The 6,957-nt window shown below is 35.5% G+C and overlaps 1 long non-coding RNA gene across 1 annotated transcript; it reads left to right on the top strand.

Annotated features, from left to right (window-relative positions):
- The first annotated feature begins 6,144 nt into the window (after positions 1–6,144).
- Positions 6,145–6,588, top strand: LOC128292584 (uncharacterized). The gene is made up of 2 exons (XR_008282570.1): positions 6,145–6,441; positions 6,540–6,588. It is a non-coding gene; the product is annotated as an uncharacterized LOC128292584 (long non-coding RNA).
- Positions 6,589–6,957: the final 369 nt, after the last annotated feature.

Here is a 6,957-nt window from a genome sequence, read left to right as displayed (position 1 = left end):
TGTCGAGAATCTTCTTGGCCTCACCTAGATCTTTCATCTTGAACTCTTGATTCAACTGAACCTTCAGCTTATCTATCACTTTTTGGCTCTTCGAAGCGATTAACATATCATCAACATACAAGAGTAGATAAATGAAAGATCAGTCATGCAGCTTCTGCAAATACACACAATTGTCATATTTGCTTCTTGTGTACTTCTGCCTTCTCATAAAGCTATCAAATAGCTTGTACCACTGCCTCGGGGATTGCTTCAATCCATATAGCGATTTGTTCAGCTTACAAACCCAATTTCTACCACCAGCATCTTTGTATCCTTTGGGCTGAGTCATATAGATCTCCTCTTCTAACTCACCATGCAAGAAAGCCGTCTTAACATCAAGTTGAGCTAGCTCCAAATTCAACTGTGCTACCAAGGCTAACAAAATTCTAATGGAGGAATGTTTTACAACAGGGGAAAATACATCATTGTAGTCAATTCCCTCCTTCTGAGCGTAGCCTTTAGCTACTAATCTTGCCTTGTAGCGAACATCTTTCTTGCTAGGAGATCTATCTTTCTTTGCAAATACCCACTTGCATCCGATTGCCCTTTTACCTTTCGGTAATTGCGCCAACTCCCAAGTATTGTTCTTCCGGAGAGGCTACATTTCTTCATCCACGGCGCATTTCCATTTGTCACTTTCTAAGCTTTGCATTGCTTCTTGATAAGTGACAGGAATATCATCATCAACAACGGGAAGGGCGTAGGCCACCATATCAGTAAATCGAGCAGGTTTACGAATTTCTCTCTGTGGCCTTGCAACTGCAACTGGTTCTGGTGTACTTAACGGTTCTTGGGTTAGAACCTCTTTAACCTCTAATTCCTCCATTGTGGCTGGAGAATTAAACTTATTAACTGGGCAAATCCCCGTCTGCTCAAACTCCACCTGTTTTGGAGTACATTCCACCTGCTGTGGCGTATCGCTTGTCTGAATATCTTCATCTGCTACCTTTTTCAATGTGGCAGATTTAACATCTCCGCTACAGATCATTTTCTTTGTGTCTAAGCACCAAAAACGAAATCCCTTCACTCTAGAAGTGATTCCCATAAAAAGAGCTTTCTTTGCCCTCGGATCTAACTTTGACTCCTTCACATGGTAATATGCAGTGGATCCAAACACATGTAAGGAATCATAATCTGTAGTCGGTTTTCTAGATAATAACTCCATAGGAGTTTTTCTTTCTAATACAGATGATGGCAAACAATTAGCAAGATGGCCAGCGTATGTCACAGCCTCAGCCCAAAATTGCTTGCCCAACCCAGCATTAGACAACATACATCGAACTTTCTCCAGCAATGTTCGATTCATACGCTCTGCCACTCCATTCTGCTGTGGTGTATCCCTAACTGTGAAGTGTCGAACAATACCATACTCTTGGCACACATCGAAGAACGGATTACTTTTATATTCCCTTCCATTGTCCGTCCTAAACCGCTTGATTCTCTTGCCAGTCTGGTTTTTGATCATAGTTTTCCATTTAAGAAAAACTCCAAGCACTTCATCTTTAGTTCTTATGGTATACACCTAAACTCTTCTGGAAAAGTCATCAACAAAAGTAACAAAGTAGTGTTTTCCTCCCAACGAAGGTGTTTTGGAAGGAACATATTCCAAAATACCTTTTGTATTATGGATAGCAGTGCCAAATTTCACTCTCTTTTGCTTTCCCAGAACATAATGCTCGCAAAATTTTAATTTGTAAGCCTTTGCACCTTTCAACAATCTTTGCTTTGCCAGAATTTGCAAGGATTTTTTGCTGGCATGTCCCAACTTCATATGCCACAACTGCATTGAGTCCAATTCTTTGTTACCGGAAACTGCAGTGACTGCTCCAATAACTGTACTACTTTGGTAGTAATACAGGTTATTTTTCCTGATGCCCTTCAATATCACAAGTGCGCCAGATGTCACTTTCAAAATCCTATCTCTCATAGTAACAACTGAACCATTGGATTCCAAGGCTCCCAATGAGATAAGATTTTTCTTCAAACTGGGCACGTACCGAACATCAGTCAGAACTCTGGTTGATTCATCTTGATTCTTTAATTGGATTGAACCTATCCCAACAGTTTTACAGGCATTGTCATTGCCCATATAAACAACTCCTCCATTTAGTTCTACTAAATCAGAGAACCACTCCCGATTAGGGGACTTATGATAGGTACAACCCGAACCTAATATCCACTCATCTGAATGGAACGACAATGATGATGCAACCAGTGATAGTTCAGAGTCACTGGTATCATGCTTTACAACACAAGCATCTTCAATAGCTTTTCCCTTATTCTTCAGCTTTGGACAATTTTTCTTCCAGTGGCCTTTCTCATGACAAAAGGCACATTCATCTTTCCCGAGTCTGGACTTTGACTTTGATCTCCCCTTCTGAGTTTTCTTCCGAGTGTATGAACGACCTCGGACTACTAAAGCTTCTGTATCTTTGATTGAGTTTTTCTGTTTGTCCTTCTTTCTCTGTTCATAACTGTATAAGGCCGCACAGACTTCGCTCAGAGATATATCACTCCTGCCATGAAGTAGAGTAGTTTCTAGGAACTCAAACTCCTCAGGAAGTGACCCCAACAGCATCAAAGCCAAATCTTCATCTTTGAATGTCTCATCCATATTCAGCAAATCAGTGACTAATTGATTAAATTTGGTGATGTGATCATTCATTGTGGTACTTGGGACGTAAGTGAAACGAAATAGTCTTTTCTTCAAGTGGAGCTTATTTTGACTGTTTTTCTTCAAAAAATTTTCTTCAAGTGCCACCCACAACTTATTTGCAGAAGTTTCCTTTGAAAAAGCATACCTCTGCTCTCGAGAAAGGCATGATCGAATTGTGCCACATGCCAACTGATTGATCGCCTTCTAATCTTTCTCCTGTACATCATCTGGTTTCTCTTCATCAATGGCAATGTCTAGACCCTGCTGAAAAAGGGCATCTAGAACCTCACTTTGCCACATACCAAAATGGCCCGTGCCATCAAAGATCTCCACGGCCAATCTTGTATTTGCAATTGTCGGTCTTGTCCACATGGACGATGTTGAAGCTCCTAAATCGTCCATCTTCTCCATAATCTTTCAATATACCTAAGGAAATCTTTTCTGATATGGAAGATCAATTTAAACTGCAACCACAGAGCATACTATGATTAACCTTCGGCTCTTGATACCACTTGTTGTTCCAATAGGGTCGGAAGCATGTAAATTATTGTACTAAAAAATCACACAAAGTTCAATTCCCAGGGAAGAGAGGTGGACCACAAGGATCTCTTAAATACCAAGTCTTTCCTTAGTCAAAATATCCCTTCTATCGTAATTTAATAGCACAATTAAATACTACTATTATACCCTCAAATATTGAAAGAAAAATAGGTCAAGAAAGAACACAAGAATTTTAATGAGGTTCGGTAAATTATACCTACGTCCTCGGGCACTAACACCAGATGATAACTTTACTATCTCCAAAATATTACAAACAAATAGAATTCCTTAAGAATTCTCAAATGGGAGAAGAGAGAAAACTAAGAGAGAAAGATTGGTTGGGATGGTTGAAATGAGAAATGGTTAGGCCTATTTATAGTTGAGGTTTAGGGACTAACTTGCAAATGGCCTAAAAAATTAGGGACCAAAATTGCAATTATCCCATTCAACTTTAAACAACTTGCCTCCCATTTTTTCTTTCAGTGTCACTTGCACCTCCCATTTTTTACTTTTCAACTCCCCCTTTAATTGACTTTTCAACAGTTTAAACATGTTGAATTGGATCTTTATTTTGTTCAAGAGAAGATAGCAACTAGCAGACTGGTAGTTGGTCATGTACCTGCACAAGAACAGGTAGTTGATGTGCTCTCCGTTCTTCTGTAAGTTTCGATCTTCACTTAATATGGTCAGTCAGTATGATCATCCTAATTTTGAATCACAAAGGAGTGCAGCAGAAAAGTTGATGGAGGAATATTAAGGAAAGTCAAGTCAGTTGAAGTTAGTTGTTAGTTAAAGAAGTTGTTAGCAGTTAAAGTTGGTTAAGCTTAGTTGTTAGCTCAGTTCATTTCGTTGTATAAATATGAGGATATAAGCCTTGTATTGTTCGAGTTTTACTCAATCAATAAAGTGAGTAAACTGATTTCTTATTTAGTTTTGTTTCTGTATTACTGTTATTTTGTTCATTGGATCATATTATAGATAAGTCTTCACCGACAACCCTAACATTGTGAAAACTTCCAAAATTATTTCCCCATTATGAGAATGGAATGTATATAGTACACTTCCAAAATTACCCATTCAACGATAAAAGATATTTTTAAATAATAAATGTTAACTCTATTCTAATTTGATTTTATTTGATTCTTTTAATAGTATGAAAATTAAATTGATTTATTTAATAGTAAATAACTAATTTTAACAAATCCTTATAATAGAATGGTGGTGTGGTGGTTTAGGTAGATTCACTGAATAAACAAAATATGGAGTTAAAAGAAATGATCATATGGATACAAGGTGCGGGTAATTTGAATTAAAAAACAGGTTGTTACATTTGCACAGTGGACAATATGATAGGCTTATTGTGACTATGTTTTGTAGACAGGTTATGAGGATTTCTTTCAACTTGTTTTGACAGATTCAAGACTAGACAACCTGGGTTAGAAGTGAAGGTTATGTATCAATTGTTGATGCTTTCAAGTAAGCAGTTTCCACACACAGGGCAAAGGATATTGTACAATTTTTTTGTGAGTTGGATTTTCTTGTTTTGCTTGGATTAAAGCTTCTAAAATCTTGCAAGAGTTAGGATTAATGGCTGTGGAAGCCGGATTGTTCTTGAGCAGTTGTCTGAACTTTTGTTGGAAATGTTGAAGATCTGAAAAAACTAAAGCAAGTTAATGAAACTTGAGCAAATTTTGTTCTTGATTGGTTGCTGTTATGATTATATCATCATTATTTACAAGTGATTTGTGCATCTTTCCTTAATAAGGAAGTTGTTTCTGGTCTTGTTGTGTCACATTAGTATGGTTTTGTCAATTATATGAAAAGTCAAATTCTTGATCAATCATTACATCATACATAAATTGTAAATTTAGTCCATCTAATTTGAAATCAAAAGTATATACATTGTCTCAATTATATCGGATTTGAAATATACAGAGATCCTAAAGTTTTCTATTCAATTAAAAAATTAAGTAGTTATACTAAGAATTAATTAAAAGAAGAAGAAGAAGAAGAACATAGATGATTACGAATCAGAAGTTATTGAGCTTCTTATGTTTTGTGTTAGACAGCTCTGTTTAGATGACAAAATGTGGAGTTCTCATTATTGTTTGCTCTCTTTACTTATCGAAAAATATATATAAAGAGTCAAACTATATCAACTTGATTTTTGATTAAAACTTAAATATTCTTATAAATAAAATAATGGTATTAAATAATTTCACATAGAATTTTTTGGTCATATTTTAATCATATCAATTAATGCATTGTAAAAAGATTTTAGTGTTAAATAAATTAATTAATTAATTGATATAATAAATTTAGCTTTAAAGACCATTAAAAAAAGACCTTGTTTCTAATAATTTTAATATACTTTTTGTTTATTTTCTATAATTTAAGTGTTATATTTAAGAAACAGAAAATACATTAACTTCAAAATTGTAACTTAGGAATTGTACAAATAAGAATTAATTATGTGCATCACCTACAACTAGGTCATGTACAAGTGTGTATATAATTTAATTTTATACAACCATTTTTAATATATTGAATATGTTTAGAACTTTTGTTGATATTTTTGTCTTATCTACAAATTTGATTTATATGATTTGCATATTACCGTGGGTGGTTGTAATATTTGCGATATTGTCACAGTATTTATAAAAAAAAATACAATTAAATAGCTCACAACATTGAAATCTTATTGTTGCTTTTCATCTCAAATAAATTTATTTTATAACCTTCCCTTCTATTAGGAGGAGACAATTGTTATACATACATTGTAACACCCTGAAATTTGGAGTTAGAAGTTTTGATGTTTGTGGTTAGAGTCAGTGAGTAGGTTGAGAGATTGAGTTTATTGTTGTGTTTTAATGTTAAAATGAGCTTACTAGTTTAGTGGATGTGGGTGTGGTAGTTTAGCTTTGGGTCTTGTGTTTGAATCTTTTTGAGTGTTTTAGATATTTAAATATTATTTTATTTTATTTTATTTTGAGAGAGAATTTTTTTCTAAAAACACATTTTTTTCACGTTCTTCCTCATTCTTTTTGTTCTCTCTAGTATCCTCTGTTATTTTATTTTCTGTTCTTTCCCAAAATTCAGTTTTCCTTTTGGTTTTCTTGTTTTTCTTTCGTTTTATGTTTTTCCTATCCATCGATCCGTCAAGGGTGATCGCTCTCGTGTGTCTCGTTTAATCGGGTGTGAGTCAGGTAGGTTTTGGTTATTGGGGTTAAAGATAGACTTGTTTCCGTTTCTCTTATGTCGATTGATTGAAGTGCTTATAGGTTAGTTTGTATGTGAAATTGAGGTTTTCAAGCAGTGTCGTGGGAGCAAATCAATCAATCTTGGTGCCAGGGTTTCAATTTAAGGTGTGTGTTCTGAATTGTCTAATTTCAATATTGAATTGCTGATGGATTTTGGGGAAAATCTGTAGAATTCTGATGTGGTTTGAATGGTTAGGGGGTTCATTTTGCTGTTGCAAAATTACAATATCAGCCTATTTCGGTGTGGTTTCGTAATCACACGGGTGGCCACACGGGCATATACTGCACACAGGCAGTCCACACGGCCGTGTGATCTTGGGAATTAGGGGTTTTGGGCAATTTTTGGTGCCACACAGTCATGTGGCTGATATTTTAGAATTTTGTCGATTTTCACACAGGTATGTGCCTTGGACACACGGTTGTGTCCCTTAACCACACAGGCATGTGAGATTTTCACACGAT

Source organism: Gossypium arboreum, chromosome 5 (genome assembly GCF_025698485.1).
Source record: "Gossypium arboreum isolate Shixiya-1 chromosome 5, ASM2569848v2, whole genome shotgun sequence".
Lineage (NCBI taxonomy): Eukaryota > Viridiplantae > Streptophyta > Magnoliopsida > Malvales > Malvaceae > Gossypium > Gossypium arboreum.
This window is presented reverse-complemented; position numbering and strand designations above follow the sequence as displayed.